Raw genomic sequence first — 18226 nt, 5'->3', positions numbered from 1 at the left:
CTTGCTCAGATTCTGTGTCCCCATTTCTAAGGCTGGAAATACAGGAAGGCCACCAATCTCATCCGGCATTTATGTGGGTGTGGGGATGGGGACTCTGGTCCTGATGCTTGCACAGCAAGCGTATAACCATGAGCGGTCTCTCCAGTGCCCCAGTGCGTTCTAGAGCTCACAGACAGTGAGTATCCCCTAAGAGTCTCTCACGGATGCAGATGTTCAGGTACTCTGCAGACTCCATTTAAACAACACGGGGTTGGAGAGGTGCTCAGCACTTAAGCATGGTCTCTCTTGCAGAAGGCCTAAGCCTGGTTCCTAGCACCCACAGGCAGCTCACAATCACTGGGAACTTCAGTTCCAGAGGATTCAGTTCCCTCTTCTGACTTCTGCTGGCTCCCCCACACATATGGCGCACATACATGTATCCCTGCACGCATGCACACACATAAAATAAATGAATAAATAGGAAAAATAAGGTGGAGTGAAATCATAAGGGATGGGCCCCCGCAGTCTTGACTCACAGCTCTCCGCAGCTCTGCTTTGACTTAAACTGTGAGTCACAACTTCAAGGGGTCATGAAATTGACTGTAGAGGTCATGAAACATTGGGCAACAGAGAAAGCTTTCTGAATGTACAAAGACGGAAGAGTAATCCAAAATGATATTCATCGGCTGAGCATGGGGACTCATGCCTAGGATACACAATGGCTTCCAGGCTTGACAGGGCTACCAACCAAGACCCGGCCTCAGCTGCGGGCACACAATCTGATTATACAACATGCTTGCTTTGCACTTCACAACCAGCACAGCACCCAAGAATGACAGACCCTTCCTAAAACAGAACGACTCAGATTTGAGGGTGTTGCACATTATGAACAGCACTGTTTCTAATACATATTCAAAGCTTTATGAACTGACAGATGCACGCTCATATAATTAAGGAAAACAAACGCCTTTTTTTTTTTTTTTAAAGACAGAGCCTCATAATATAGACCAGGCTGACCTTGAACTCAGAGATCCCCTGCCTCTGCCACCTGAGTGCTAGGATTTAAACAAACACTTTAAATATATTCCTAACATCACTCCTCACCTCAGTATGTGTCAAATTAGTATGTTTTTAGACTGTATTGTGTTAGAACATTTTATTTTAAAAATTGCTGTCTGACCTACCGCCTTGGGTTTGATTAAAAAAAAAAAAAAGGCTACATGATGGGAGCTGGGAATATAACTTAGTTGGCAGAGAGTATGTGTAGCATGAATGGAGTCCTGGGTTTGATCCCTAGCATTATAGAACTCAGCGTTGTCACATATCTGTACTACCAGTACTCAGTAGGATGGAATCAGAAGGATCAGAGGTTCAAGGTCATTCTTGACTACTCAGTGAGTTCAAAGCCAGCCTGGATTCACAAGAGACAATTTAAAAATAAGATAAGAATATTTATCATCTCTGAACAGCATTTTGTTTTAGTTACAAAAGTAACTAAAACAGTGATAAAACAGTGACCAGGCAATTTATAAAGGAAGAGTTTATTTTGGTTTAGAGTTTTCGAAAGATGAGTCCATCATGGCCAGGACGTATGGCAGCAAGCATCGGGCATGAAGCTGAAGCAGGAAGCTGAGAGCTCTCTTACTGGAAAATACAAAACACAAAACAGACACACACACACACACAGCAAAAAGACAGAGAGAGAAAGACAAAGACAGAGACAGAAAGAGACAGAGAAAGACAGACACACACAGTGAGAAACACACATACATACAGAGAGAGAGAGAGAAAGAGAGAACGGGAAGTGATATGAGTCTACTTCACCTATTCCTTCCCCAGACAGCGTCACCAACCCAGAGTCAACTGTTCAAATACCAGAGCCTATTGGGGCTTGTTTCTCAGTCAAACCATGCACAGATGCTTCACATCCAGCAGTACCAAATATTCAGCCAAAATTAATTCTTTATGCAAAAATAAACAAGCGTATCATCTTATTAATATGTGCACTTTGATTTGTTTTTAATAAGTGGTAAAACTATATTTGTAACAAAGACTCATTTTAAAATAAGACTCTTTGCACTTTGTTACCAGTAAATCTTTGACTTGTATGCCTAGTTTATATACCTATATAACTAGGGTTCCATAAAAATTTCTAGGGCAAAAGGGCAAGCGGATAAAGTTTTAGAAGTTCTGATCTAAACACAAACTTTGGCCCATCCGGGACTTCTTGGCCATTGGTGTATAACAACAGTAGACAACAAAAACTGCTTGGAAGCTCTGTGCTTACAATGAACCTTGCTGACTGAGCATGGATGGTGCCTATAGAGGTAAAATACTGAAGTCAGTATATGGAGACCTTTATCTCTTGTGCTCGAAGAGATACTCAAAGAAGTACTCGATATGTGGGAATAATCTCTAGCAAAATAGGCTGAGATAAAACAAACAAACAAAAAAAGCTGACATGGTTGTGCATGCCTTTATCCCAGCACTTGGGAGGCAGAGGCAGATGGATCTCTGTGAGTTCAAGGCCAGGCTGTTCTACAGAGCAAGTCCCAGCCAGCCAGGGCTATATAGTGAGACCCTGTCTCAAAACACCAACCAACCAAACAAACAAACAAAGAAACAAACAAAATCTGAAAACAAAACCAAAAAACCAAACCCAAACCCAAATTAAAAAAAAACCAAAATAAACAATTAAACCAAACAACAATAACAAAAACCCCAGAACAGCTTAGAGATATGACAGAGAAAAAAAAAAATAATAACAACAAAAGCCCTTTTACTAAAATCCACAGGGACCTAAGGAAAGATAACGTTATACAAATATTCAGAAGTGCAGAATGTAAACAAAGAAACGGAAAATAGGATATAAATATAAGAAAGAATAAGTTCAGGAATGCCCACGTTATTTAAATTTCTAGAATGAGGGAATAGAAAAATGACAGAAGAAGAAATTACCAAAGAAATAATTCAAGAAAACTTCTCTAAACTGAAGGACACGAGTTGCCAGATTGGCCAAGGCCTGTTTAATATGCAGTAAAATTGGTAAAAATAGACTTGCAGAAATTCCACAGAGGCATAAATGTAACTTCAAACTTCCAAGGCAAGTGGGAAGGAAAACATAAGGGTTAAGAACAAAATGGCGCTCAAGAAGATAGTACTTCCGTGTTTTGGGGTGGTGGTGAAATGGCTCAGTAGGCAAAGGCACTTGCTTTCAAGCCTAATGACTCAAGCTTAATTCCAGGGAGCCATGAGGTCTAAGAAGAGAGCCGACTCTCACCAGTCATCAGCAGATTGCCACATGTGCACCGTGGCACGCACACACGCATTTATATGCATAGACACACATACAAAATACATTATGTGCAAAACAAAGTGCAGCACTTCCATACTTTTGAAGAAAATTATTTCCATTCCGGAACTCTATAACTAAGCTGTCACGTAAGTTTGAGGGATAAAAAAATATTTTTTTCAAGCATGTAGAATATAAAGATCTGTCTCATGCAACCTCTCCCCGCTTTTTTTTTCCCCTTAAGCTATGTTAAGTAGGAAGTGTCCCACCAAAAATGAGAGAACAAACCAAGAAAGAAAACAAAACGTGACACGGCAGTTGGGAGGTCTGGGTAGGAAAGATGAGAGAGGGCTCTGCAGCGGGAAGGAAGATTCCAGAAAGTACCTGTGCTTATACGGCCACCAAACTGTAACCCGGAGTTTGTACTCTGGGGACAGGCTGAGGGCTCTCGCCAGTCACTGCCATTTACCCCACTTTTAACTTGAAGACGGTGTGTCCGAGTTTCATATGGTTTTATTTTTTTAATTAAAAAAACCTCATGATATTATTTTATGAGGATGGGTGTTTTGTCTGCGTGGATGTCTGTGTCTCATGTGCATGCCTCGTCCAGGTGGATGTCAGAATTGGGGACCAGTTCCCCTGGGACTGTAGTTATAGACTGCTGCCAAGTAGGTGTTGAGAATTGAACTCAGGTCCTCTAAAAGATGAACAGGAGCTCCTAGCTGTGGAACCAGCCCCCATATTATTTTCTTAACAGATAGTGATAAAGTTGATTCATATATGGGTGCTTAGATCTGTTGATGGAATTCAGGTTACCCAAAGGGATTTTTTTTTTTCTTTTTGTATTTTCAGTTACCCCTGAGTTCTAGAAAATGAGGGCATAGGTCACAGTGGGCTTATTTTATTTTATATTTGAGACGGGATCTCACAAGCTAACTTTGACTAGGTTGGGGCTCACGATATAGACGGAGCTGACCTCATGGAAATCTAATGGAAACTAATGGAAATCTGCCTGCCTCTGTCTCTCCTGAGTGCTGGCATTAAAGTTTGTACCATCCAGCTTACTTTTAAATTTATTCTTTATTATAATAATTATTGCAAGGTGCACTGTGCTGTGTATGTGGACACCAGAAGATGGCTTCATAAGTTGGTTCTCTCCTTCCATCTTTATGTGGGTCCAAGGGGTTGGATGAAGGTTATCAGTCTTGCTTGGAAGCTCTCTTTACCTACTGAGCCAGCTCACTAGCCCCAGGATGGGTTGCAGCAACTCATCAGTGTAGACAGAATGTGAGACATCCTTTTTCTGGACGCTCCCTGCTGTCCATCTTGAAGCTGAGGCAAACACTGTGCTCTGAGAACTCGCTAACCTGGCCCTATCATTTGCACAGGAAGGCTCACAGAAGGCCTGAGGGAAGCTGATGTCAGACTGTGACACGGAGGCCAGCTTCTCTGTGCAGCTGAACTTCTCTTAGGATCTGTTAACCTAGAAGAAGTGACAGCAAGGTGGGGATATAGCGGGTGGACGTAACATGCTACACTCAACTTATGTGTGTATGTATGTATGTACATGTATGTATGAGCATGTCGGTCTTCGCAGGTGTTTTCCTCAGTTGCTCTCCACCTTCATTTTTGAGGCCAAGTCTTGTACTGAATCCGGAGCTCACTAACATGGTCAGGTTGTCTGACCAGGGAAGTCCAGGAATCTACCTGTCTTTGTCTCCCCAGCAAATATTCCAGGCTAGTCTTGCCATACCTGGCTTTTTATGTGGGCCCTGGGAATGAGATTTAGGTTCCCATGCTGGCATGCCAAACACTTTATTGACTGAGCCAGCTCACCCGGCAACAATTGCTACCTTTTTCTCCTTAACGGAAGAGAATATTCAACATTAAGGACGGTAGAGTGACTAATTCCCTGGAGAGTGAGTAGAACAGATAAGTAGAACTTGAAAATAATTTGTCATTACTAAAATCTGTACACCTAAAGAAGCTAAGCAAGAAGGAGGGCCCTGGGTAAGATGCTCCGTCCCCATTCAGAAAGGCAAAAGGGAGGCCTGGAGAGATGGCTCAGAGGTTAAGAGCACTGGCTGTACTTCCAAAGGTCCTGAGTTCAATTCCCAGCAACCACATGGTGGCTCACAACTATCTATAATGAGATCTGGTATCCTCCTCCGGCATGCAGGCACAATGCAGGCAGAATACTGTATAAATAATAAATAAATAAGGCATAAGGGATAGATATCGAAAGAGGGAGAAAACAGGGAACAGGACAGGAGCCTACCACAGAGGGCCTCTGAAAGACTCTACCCATCAGGGTATTGGGGCAGATGCAGAGACTCATTGCCAAACTTTTTGCAGAGTGCAGGGAATCTTATGAAAGAAGGAGGAGATAGAAACACCTGGAGGGGACAGAAACTCCATAAGGAGAGCAACCGAACCAAAAAATTTGGGCCCAGGGGTCTTTTCTGAGACTGATACTCCAACCAAGGACTATGCATGGAGATAACCTAGACTCCCTGCACAGATGTAGCCCATGGCAGCTCAGTGTCCAAGTGGGTGCCCTAGTAATGGGAACAGAGACTGTCTCTGACATGAACTCAGTGGTTAGCTCTTTGATCACCTCCCCTTGGGGGGTGGGGCAGTCTTACCAGGCCACAGAGGAAGACAATGCAGCCAGTCCTGATGAGACCTGATAAGATAGGGTCAGATGGAAGGGAAGGAGGATCTCCCCTATCAGTGGACTGGGGGAGGGGATGAGAAAGGGGGCTACAGCTGGGATACAAAGTGAGTAAATTGTAAGAAATAAAAAATAAATTCTATAGAAAAAGAAAATAACTTGTCATGAACCTCTCAATTGGGGTGGACAGGTACATGGTTTAATATAATACTCATTCAAACACACTCACACATATTTCCTATACTGCTCTGTATGTAGAAACCAAGCCCTGAAATTATGCAATAGGCGGGTATTCTGGAGTGGATGTCTGAGTCATGCTGGGTCCTAAGTGGAAGACCTAAGGTAGAATTATTTTGATGCTGAGAAGAGGAGCCTCCCAACCACTTAGGTATTAGATTCTGCTAGGAAGCATGTTCCTGACTTGCAGCAGCCTGCGTTTCAGGAGTTGAGTCATGGGAAACATCAGGAAAGATGTGGCTATTTTTTAACCAACCGATGGAACAATTCATTGTTCTCTACCTTAATTCAGATATTACCGGGGGTGGGGGCAGGGGAAGCCCCTAATTATAGGCAGCTGGTGATTCATAACTGTACTTTGCTCGGGGTTATTTCCTCTAAGGAGAGAATGTGTGGTGTTTTTGGCTAGCAGCATGGTGGTGGTGGTATGTGTTCTTTATCAACTCTCTAGACCAATAGTTCTCAACCTTCCTAATGCTGTGATCTCTTGATACAGTTCCTCATGTTGATCCCCAACCATAAAATTATTTTTGGTGCTCCTTCATAACTGTAGTTTTGCGGTAATGCAAATCTTCGTGTTTTCCCAATGGCCTTCTAGAGGTCTTGCCTCACAGCTTGAGAACCACTGCCCTAGACTAATTTATATGACCTCTAAAATGATGGATCAGGCCTTCTGAGAAGCTCCCTAATTCAGCTCCAGCTATACACAGACCGACAGATTGTTTTAGCTGACACACTCAGCTCATGGCCCTGGGTGTGAAATACCTAGCTCTTGTGGGATTCAGACTACCTGCTGTGGTCAGGAGCAAGAGTCAGTAGCAAGAGTCAGGAGCAGAGTCTGGGAGTTAACCTTCTCTGAACTAGTCCAGACTCCTTAGATAACAAGAGGCAGAAACCCAATACGTAGATTTAAACAGAAAAGTAATTTTATGGGCATTCTTAGCTGCACAGCACTGAAGGGGATTCACATATATTTGGATATGAATGTTCTAACGTCATCACCAGAACCAGTTTCTCTCTTTCTTTCAGACAGTTTTCCACAATGGTTGGTCTGGAACAGCTACAGGCTTGTATTTTGCCTGCTTATCAGCTCCATTCTAAAAAGGACCTGTGTTCCACTCCCCAACAGCAGAACAATAGTACCACACACACACACACACACACACACACAGGCAGTGGTGGTGAACGTCTTTAATCCCAGCCCTCTCGAAGCAGAGGCAGAGGGATCTCTCTGAGTTTGAGGCCAGCCTGGTCTACAGAGCTAGCTCCATCTAGGACATCCAGGGTTACACAAAGAAACCCTGTCTTGAAAAACCAAACCCAAACCCAAAACAAAACAAATGAACAAACAAAACCAACTAACCAACATGAAATGCACAGTTTCTCAATAATTCTGTGAAACTCTATAGGGTTTCTTGGCTAGGGAGACAGAGCAGCCATACCAACAGAAGAAAGTCACTTGTTCTGTACTATCTATTAGCATATTAAAATTATAAATATATATATATACATATTTTTTTAAAGTTTCATTTATGGGTGTGTGTGTGCTGGAAGCTAGAAGAGGAGGATCACAGTTGTGAACTGTCCAACATGGGGTTCCCCTGGAAGAGCTTGAAGTTCTCTTATCGGCGAATCCATCTCCCCAGCCCTGACGCCTTTGAAACAGAATCTCTCACTGAACCCAGAGCCCAACATTTCAGCTAGGTTTGCTGCAGTGAGCCTCCAGGGTCTGTCTGGCTCTGCTGGGGTTACAGGCATGTACTGCTGCCCTGGCTTTTCCTCGTCTTGGGGATCCCAAGTCAGATCCTCACAGCAGGTGCAGCAGGCAGTTTACTCACTGTTACTGATTTTCAAAAACCGATATGTTTGAAGGGACTGATTATACAACGTATTTATGACAACAATCGTTATTTTCCGATCTAGATGTATTTTGTGTATTAATGAAAATAGGCTTTAAGAAGTTCAGACTCTTAATTTAAATCAGGAAGTCTTTCCTGTTTTAACTTACTATTGTTGTTATTGTAACTACTACTATTTTGAGGCAAAGTCTTACTCTGTAGCCCAAGCTGGCCTCAAACTCACTATGTAGTCCAGGGTAGCCTTGGTCTAACTCAGCCTTTTGAATCCAGAGATTGTAGTTGTGTACCAATATGCCCGGTCATAAAGTTCTCCTTCATATCTCACAAATTGTTGGTATTAGGGATCAAACCCAAGGCTTTACACACATTAGGCAAATGCTTTAGCACGGACAACCTCGCCAGAGAAATCTACTTCCAATGGATTTACTTATGATAGATTTTAGAGCATAATTTAGTCAGACTTGGAGCCTTCAGCTGGACTCACTGAAAGATCATATAGTACAAGTTGGTACATTTATTGTCATTACCGAAGGGATTTCTAACGTGGAGAAAGAATGAGTTTTTAGGTGTAGACATTTATTCCAAAGTTTCTCTCTTATTAAAGACATCCTTATACTAGGCACTGGGGCCTCATGCCCTTAATCCCAGCACTCAGGAGGCAGAGGCAGGCAAATCCCTTTAAATCTGAGGCCAGCCTGGCCTACAGAGAGAGAGAAGTTTCAGAACAGGCAGAGCTACATAGAGAAACTCTGTCTTAAAAAAAACAAACAAAAACCTAAACCAACCAAACAACAACAAAAAAGACACTCTTATGCCTTTATACTGGGGTCTATATGGAGTCTTTTTCCTTCTCATTGCCAAGGGGCAAGATATATGCTGGAGATGTGGCCGTGGCTTTTTAAATCCCGACTCCACCATCATTATTCTAAAAACTCTCAGAATGCAGAACCACGGGCCTTTTTTACTTCTGACTCAGATAAAGCTCAAGAGGGCAAAGGGCAGAGGGCAGATGCCCAAAGCTAAGCAGCTTATTAAAAGTAGAATAGAAATAGATGAGAGGAAGCCAAAGCACTTTTCTCTTTAGATAGTTATCAAACCACGCTTCGCTGCAGACTCTGGCCTTGGGTATGGCCCGAGATCAAAGGCCCTCTTATGTGCAGTGACATTTCTGAGCACAGGCCTGAGTTATAAAACTCTTGAATGGAAGGCTTTGGCACTTGGAACACAGCTTGAGATGGAAGGGCAGGGCCTTTATGGAGGCGATTCACGGAACTGCTCACGCTGGTGGAGAATCCAGACTGTTATGACTCATTTGTCTCTTTATTGCTCTGGACCAAGAGCTGTTGTTTCCTTTTAAGTCCCTCTGTGGAGCTGAGCTCCAGCTAAGGCCAGGATAACTCTTTCAGGAAGACAGTGCGGCTTCAGTAATCGTGAACAGGAATAATGCGCTGTTGGGTCCAGGGTCAAGTGTACCAGACAAGCCCAGTGAAGATTTTTTTTTTTTCTAACCAGGGGGCAGACTTTCTTTTGCAAACCAGAATATTCTTTAAGTCTTCAGCTTCACACAAGCTTTCCTTTTTTGCTCTTTGCCACTTTCCTCCTCTGAAATCCCAAGCCAAATTGGGTTGTGCTGGAGAGAGAAAGGAGGAATGAGTATGCCTGGGCTGTCTCAGTGGAGACAGGGGGAGCAGAAGAGGTCATTCAGAGTCCAGGGAGGTACTGGTAGGCCTCCTGAAGAAACTGTAAGAAGGATTTTTGGACCGGAGAGTGAGACCTAATAAGATAGGCAGACTTCTCAGAGTTTCCATGCCCTCCCCCAACCCCTGGTACTAAATCCTTTGTGCTTGATCTAGAACACCATGACCTGCTTATGAATAGGACAGGACAGTAGGAATGGGATATCGCTTCTGTGTTTAGGTCACAAAAGGCTGTGGTTTCTGCTTTGTTAGGTAAAAATCTCCACACCACAGTTTCATTCTTGTTGTTGCCTATGTGTGTGTGTGTGTGCGTTGTTTTTTTTTTAATTTTTATTTTATTTTATTTTTTATTTTGTATGCTCTGTGGAAGGTAGCTGCCATGATGAAGAGGCTTGATTGCAAGGAACCAGTGATGGCGTCTGGACAACATACAGCAAAATCCTGTGACCCCCCCAACACAAAGTTTAGGTAGTGAATCCTGTCAACACCTGTGAGGATGAGTTAAACTGTCCTGTCCCAGTTTAACTGTGAGTTGATGGTAGTTCTGGCTAAAATTTTGATTTCTGTCTTGTGAGCTGTGAATTAGAGGCCCCCAACTAAGCAGTTTCTAAATTTCTGATCTCCTCCCCAAACCATGAGATAATAAATATGTTTTTTTTCTTTTTTCTTTCTTTCTTTTTTTTTTTTTTTTTGAGACAGGGTTTCTCTGTGTAGCCCTGGCTGTTCTGGAACTTGCTCGTAGATCAGGTTGGCCTTGAACTAGAGACCCTCCTGTCTCTGCCTCCTGAGTATTGGAACTAAAGGTGTGCGCCACCACTGCCTGGCTATGTGGTATTGTTTTAATCTGGTAAACTGGAGTAATTTTTGTTGCACCATTAGAGAAATAATACACGAGGCAAATAGGATTTAAGCTTTTCTATTAAGAGAGAAACAAAGATGTGCTCCAAATTTGGGGATTTTGGATACTTATAGTTAGTCTGGACCTTGCAGTGAAGAAGGAGACCACTCAGATCCAAGGAAATAATGACTATTGATTTCTAAGGGGCCCAGGTTAATGCTAACTATAGGCTCTACCTTGGTGCTGAAGACACTGAGGGTAGAGGCAGGTTTTATCTGAGGAGCCCAACTAGAAGCTAAGATTGTTGGTGAGGAGAGAAATCCTTGGTGAAAATGAAGAGTGGAGAAAGAGGGGCTGGAGATATGGCTCAGCAATTAAGGGCACTGCCTGCTCTTCCAGAGGACCCAGGTTCAAATCCCAGAACCCACATGGAAGCTAACAACTGTCTGCTACTCCAAGATTTGAAACTCTCACAGAGACATACATGCAGGCAAAACATCAATGCACATAAAATAAAAAGGTTAAAAAAGTGGAGAAAGAGTGTGGTAGCCCATGCCTTTAATTCCAGCACTCAGGAGGCAGACAATAGGCAGATCTCTGAGTTCAAGGCCAGACTGGTCTACAGAGTAAGTTCCAGGACAGCCAGGTCTACACAGAGACACCCTGTCTCAATAACAAACAACAACAAAGCGTTGAGAAAGAGGCAGAATCTCATCTTTGTTTTGTTGACAATAGTTCTCATTTCACACTGGGGCTATGTGTGGTCAGAAGGAGGGAAACCACAAAGAAGGAAAAATCATAGAGCTTCCATCAACGAACAAGAACTTAGATGAATAAGGCTCAACGTGGATAATTTGACTGTATGCAAAGATAATAAAAACAACCATAAACAATCCTATTACTAGAAGAAACGGTGTTAGCATTTTAAACATTTCTGGGGGGAGGGCGGGTAGGTGCTGGAATGGCTCGGGAAAGGTACTTGTCATCAAGCCTGAAGACACGCAGGTGTAAGAAGATAACCTGTGCTCACATGTTGTCTTCTGCCCTCAACATACATGGCCTGTGGTCACAAGCACAGACAGAATTGGTAAGTAAAAATGTAATAAGATTTTAGCTGAGTGGTGATGGCCCACGCCTTTAATCTCAGCACCCGGGAGGCAGAAGCAGGCAGTTCTCCGAGTTCAAGGCCAGCCTGGTCTACTGATTGAATTCTAGGACTGCTATGGATACACAGAGAAACGCTGTCTCAACCCTCCCACACCCCCCAAAACAAAACAGAGCAAAAAAGTAATAAAATATTTTCATCTTCAATATATGCTTAATTTCTGTTTATTTCACTTTTTTTTTTTTTTTGGCATGGTCTCATTATATAGGCCAGGAAGGACTCATACTCACAATTTTTCTGCCTCTTCCTACTGAATGCAGGGATCACAGAGATATGCACTATCATGCCTGGCTTCAATGTGTGTTTTTAAAAATTGTATATATAATTTTACTTTACTTAGAAATAAATTATGAACTAAATCAAGAACTCAGAAAATACGTTGTCACCCTTAGAGAAAATCTCTTGTGTCTAGTTGGAGGCATCACCTATCATTGGAAAGCTAATGGTCTATAGCTGAGCCAGGAAATGAGAGGTGGGAGAGCCAGTAGGCAGAGAGGATTCTGGGAGAGAGCCAGATTTACCTGGGGTGACATGAAAGAGGACAGATGCATGATATCTGAGCAGAGGTAACCAGCCACCTGGCAGAATGTAGATTAGTATAAATGGGTTATTTTAATTTATGAACTAGTCAGAGAAGAGCTTAGCTATGTTGCAGGATATTTGAGCCCATTGTGAATCCTGAGATTTCGAACTGTAGAAACTTGTTTCTTGTTTAGTGTGGGTCAGCCCTAACACACCTTTAATCCAAGAACTTTCTATTTATTGTAAACAGGTGATTATGGTGTGGATCAGACATAACACACACCTTTAATTGAAGAGCTTTCTGTACACAGGATTTAATAAAGTTGACTCTAGGTCAAGGGGCAGAGCAAGTAACTGGATGACAGGGATGAAGTAGAAAGGAAGGACTTTGATAGAAGAGTATTTAAGACAGCATGAAGAAGAAGGAGCTCTTTGACTTTTAGCTTTTGACCTTTGTTTTCCTCCTGGACTGCTGAACCAGCAAGTCTTTTCATCTTTGTCAGCTGAACTAGCAAGCTTTTGGCCTGGGGCTTTTGGCTTTGGGCTTTTAGCTTTGAGCTTTTGGTTTTTAGCTTTTGGTTTCTGGTTTTTTCCTTTGGGATGTGAAAGCTGGGTGTTTTCTCTGCCTCTCTGAGCTAGCAGGTTTTCACCCCAGCATCTAGCTCATAAGTCTTCATTGGTAAAATTGAACATTTGGGATTTTTATTTTTTAAAACAACATAGCTATATGGCCTAGGTAATTTTAGTCTCATGAATTGTTATTACAGAAGCATGGTGACAGGAGGAAAAACCCCTGTAACAGTCACCAAGTACAGTGGTTTGGACTTCATCTGGTGCAGAGTTCTCAAAACATGTCTTTTTCGTACAAGTTTTTCACTTGCTTGGTTAGAGTTACACCAAGGTACTTTCTATTTTTTTTTTTTTTTTTTTTGTGGCTATTGTGAAGGGTGTTGTTTCCTAATTTCTTTTTCAGACTGTTTGTCTTTTGTATACAGGAGGGCTACTGATTTTTTTTTGAGTTAATTTTGTATCCAGCCACTTTGCTGAAGGTGTTTATCAGCTGTAGGAGTTTCCTGGTAGATTTTTTTTGGTTCACTCATGTACACTAGCATATCATCTGTGAATAGTGATACTCTCGACTTCTTCCTTTTCAATTAGTATCCACTTGGTCTCCTTTAGTTGTTTTATTGCTCTAGCTAGGACTTCAGGCACTATGTTGAAGAGATACGGAGAGAGTGGGCAGCCTTGCCTTGTCCCTGATTTCAGTGGTATTGATTTAAGTTTCTCTCCAGTTAGTTTGATGTTGGCCATAGGCTTGCTGTATATTACCTTTACTATGTTTAGGTATGTGCTTTATATTCTTGATCTCTCCAAGACTTTAAACATGAAAGGGTGTTGGATTTTGCCATATGCTTTTCAGCATCTAAAGAAATGATTATGTGTTTTTTTGGATGGGAAACATTTGATGACAGCTTCTATTTCCTTAGGGGATATAGGACTATTGTGGCACATTTACACAATGGAATACTACTCAGCTATTAAATCAAGGAAATCATGAAATTTGCAGGTAAATGGATGAGCAGGCAAATGGACGGAACTAGGAATATCAACCTGAGTGAGACACTCATGGTATATGCTAACTTATAATCGGGTATTAGCCATATAATATAGGATAAACACACTAAAATCTACAGTCCTAAAGAAGCTAAACAACAAGGAGGACCCTAGAGAGGATGCTTAATTCTCATTCAGAAGGCAAATGAGATAGACACCAGATGAGGTGTAAGAGAGAGCCAAAAAATTTGGGTACAGGGGTGGCTGCAGAGACTGATGCATTAACCAAAGACCATGCATGGAAAGAAGCTAGACCCCCTGCTCAGATGTAGCCCATAGGCAGCTCAGTCTCCATGGGCGTGTCTTAGTAAGGAGAACAGGTCTGTCTCTGACATGGACTTGGTTGCCTGCTCTTTGATTATTTCCCCCTTGTGGGGTGACCTTGCCAGCCCACAGAGGAAGAGGATCCAGGCAGTCCTGATGATATAAGCTAGGGTCAGATAGTAAGGGAGGAGGACTTTCATTGGACTAGGAAAGGGGGATGGGGGAAAGGTGGAGGGAGGGTGGGATCAGGAGGAGATGAGGGACTACAATTGGGATATAAAGTGAATAAATTGTAAAACAAAAACAAAAACAACCTATCTATAGGTGGGCATTTAGCAGTCCTAAAACAGCCTCATTATGGCCTTTATTTTTAGTTCCTTGCTCTGCTCTTACTGGGTAGTTTTGTGTTTACAAAATGGCTGTTGGAGTTCCAGAGGTCACATCCAGATCCTACAACACTGGATGTCTCCTTCTCTTGAACAGTGTCTTAGGAAGTTTCACATAACACTTTCATCCATGTCTTATTGGCTCAACTTTAGTCATATGGCCACATTTAATTGCATAGAAGGTGTGAAATAAAATATTTAATTCAAGATAATGAGGTTCTCAGCTAATATCCATAGTCATGCTATGGAGCAGCAACTGGATTTTTGTTTGTGTGTTTCTTTGAGTGGCTCAAGTTGTCCTGGAACTTACTATGTAAGCCAGGCTTGCCTGGTTTCTATGACCAAGTGTCCTGGAACTTGCTATGTAGACCAGGCTACTCTTGAATTCATGATCCTGCCTCCCCCTCCCCAGTTCTGGGATTAAAGGTGAATGCCACGTGCTTAGTCACCAATCAGATTCAACATTTCACTAAATAGACCCCCTCTAAAACATGTAAATGAAGAAATGAAGAAATAAAGCTAAATCCTGTTCTCCCTGGGGACATAGAAAGCTGAAGGTGTATTATTTCTACTCAGTGAGGAAATTTCCTGAACTCCTGGGAAAGCTGTCACCCCTGAGCAGGTGGTCTTGGGTTATCTAAGAAAGTAAGCTGAGCAAACCGTGGAAAGGAAGTCCTCTATAAGCAGGGTTCATCCATGGCTTCCACTTCAAGGTCCCTGATTTGTGTTCCTACTCCGACTTCCCTCAGGGACAGACTGTTACCTGGGAGTGTAAGATGAAAGAAACCCTCTTCTCCTCCAGTGGCTTTTGATCGGTGTTTTATCACAGCGATAGTAAGCAAATCAAGGCACCGTGAATACTGGTACACAAAGAGACCAGCAGAGAACATTGGATCCCCTGGAGTTGTGAGCTGCCTTACATGGGTGTTGCTTTACAAAAGTTGGCTTCTCTGTGGAAGAGCAGCAAGTGACTGTCAACCGCTGAGTTATCTCTCCAATCCCCATGCCTTCATCCCAGCCCTTTGCTTCTGATCTTCCAGCCTCGACCTCCCAAGCGCTGGAATTACAAGCATGTACCACCAGTTGAGGAAGTGTAAGAGACCCAACGCCAGCTTTCAGTGCTGTGGTTTCTTCCCATGTTCCTAGGGCATTTGAGAGACGCCTCCAGGCTCTAGTCTCCACTCTACCAGGGATGAGCCAGCACAGACCACAGGGACAATTAGAGCCCACGAATTCGAATGACCGCCTACCTTGTACACATACCTGACTTTCTCTAGTTTTTGAGGACCCCGAGAGACATTGCTCCAACACTTGATAGTGTTTTTGCCCCTGTGCATATAATTCTGTTTGCCCCTGCATATTTTTAATTTTATTGCTCTTTTCCTTTCTTGTCGTCTTATTTTCTATGTCCTTCCCCTTTCCTCTCTACCGTACTCATAGTAGTTAGTAGCATTCTAATTTTATCGTTAATTTTTTTTTCATCTTACATTTTTGTTCTCCTTTTTTGGAGGCAGGGTCCAACTCTTTATGTAGTTAAGGATGTCCTTGATCCAAAATAAACCCTTTCATCAATGTAAGTGCCCCCCCTTGGGGAGGAAAGTGTTTATTTGGCTTACATTTCATATGCCTGGGGAAAACAAGATAGAAATTCAAGGGAGGAACTGAAGCCGAGACAATGAAGGAACTGTGTACTGGCTTGTTCTTCAAAGCTTGCTCAGCTTTCTTATATAACCAGGACCACACCACAGGGGTGCCCCTCCCCCCAGTAGGCTGGGTCCTCCCATGTCAGTCATTAATGCAGAAAATGCCCACACACCTGGAACTTGCTCTGTAGACCAGGCCGGCCTTGAACTCAGAGATGTGCCTGCCTCTGCCTCCGCAAGTGCTGAGATTAAAGGTGAGTGCCACCACTGTCCCATTGAGGCATTTTATTTTTATTTTTATTTTTTATTTGAGGTTCCCTCTTCTTAGACGACTCTAGTGTGGGCCAAGTCGACCAAAAAATAAAATAAGATTAAATAAAAATAAGAAAAAGAATTAAAAATAACCAACACAATAAGTTAAAAAAATTTAGGGATATTATGACAGAAAGTGAAATTGATTAGCATAACTAGTAAAGGCTGATATGGACTACTGACCTTATAGAAACCTGATCTGACCATGTGTGGTGGCACAAGACGTTAATCCCAGCATTTGGGACGCAGAGGCAGATGGATCTCTGTGAGTTCCAGTCCAGTCTGGTCTACAGAGTGAGTTCCAGGCCAGCCAGGACAACATAGTACAACCCCATCTTAAAACAGAAAAAGGAAGAAAGAAGAAAAAGCCCGAGTTCTCCATACATGAGGAACGTTTCCACCATTGGCATCTGATTCTTTGTGAACCTCTGAGGGTACTTAGAGGACAGACTGGGAGAAGAAGAAGACCAGGAGAACTTTTTTTCCTGTAGCTGCCACTGAGAGGACTGTCACCTCTTCAGGAACCTGCTCCCTGTGTAACAAACGCTCTCAGCTGTGCAACTAATGACTGCTGGGAGAGGGAGAATTGGCTCCTCACAGGAACGAGCACCATTATTGGTTGTGCAATTCAGAGAGGTTGGCCTAGAAGCCATATAGACCCACCAACAAAAACTGACTCAGTGGGTTGTTTTTATATATATCTGTGCACACATATACATACATATAGTTATATGTGCATGCAACAATAATAAAGAAAGGGGTTATAAAGTTGAGAGTTGGGGAGATAGGGGAGGGGTTTGAGGGAGGATAGTTAGGAGGGCCTAGAAGAAGGAAAGGGAGGAGGGAAGGTAGCATAATTCTATTTCAATAAAACTACTTAAAAATAAGTAAAACTCACACTACTTTAGAAAAGACAAAGTGATAGAGATGAAGAATTCTGTAATGAGCAGCTTGGGAGACTTATTTTACTGAGGGAAGATTAAATTAGCCCAAAGAGAAAGCAGTGGTGGGTGTGCAGCACGGATATAAAGAGAACATTAAAAAGAAAAAATTAAGGAAAAACTCCCCTAAACGCACCGAAGATAGGGCAGAGTAGTAGATATTTTAATATATGTATAAACGAAATGTCGGAAAGAGAGGAGATAAAGATAAAAATTTGACTTTTTACTCCATTTTCTTTTTCTTCCTAGAAGTAACCATTGATCCTGTTATATGTATAATTTCCATCCTTTTCTACCCATTTCATTTTATTTTTTTTAAAGACATGATTCTACTTTGTAGACCAGGCTGACCTTTAACACACAAGAGATCCCTCTGCCCCTGTCTCTTGAGTGCTGGAATTAAAGGTGTGCACATCATATCTAGCAATGCTTTTTAATTATTTTCTTTTTTTAGATTTTTAAATCTTATTTTATATATATTAAGTGTTTTGCCTTCCTGTATGGATGTGTGTGCAACACTTGTGTGCCTGGTGCCCATGGAAGTTAGCAGGGGTCATTGGATTCCTTGGAACTGGAGTTACAGATTATTGTGAAGAGGGGGCTGGGAATTGAACCTGTGTCCTCTGCAAGAGCAACACCCTCTTAATTACAGAGCTAGTTCTCCAGACCTCTGGCAATACCTTTCAAAAAAAAAAAAGCTTTATTTTTATTTTTTATTCACGTGTGTGTGTGTGTGTGTGTGTGTGTGTGTGTGTTTGCGTGAGGTGGCCAGATATGCATGTCATATTCCCAGAGTTGGAGTT

The sequence above is a fragment of the Meriones unguiculatus genome, chromosome 14, assembly GCF_030254825.1.
Source record: "Meriones unguiculatus strain TT.TT164.6M chromosome 14, Bangor_MerUng_6.1, whole genome shotgun sequence".
Classification (NCBI taxonomy): domain Eukaryota; kingdom Metazoa; phylum Chordata; class Mammalia; order Rodentia; family Muridae; genus Meriones; species Meriones unguiculatus.
The sequence above is the reverse complement of the archived record's forward strand: the minus strand, read 5'-3'. Positions refer to the sequence as shown.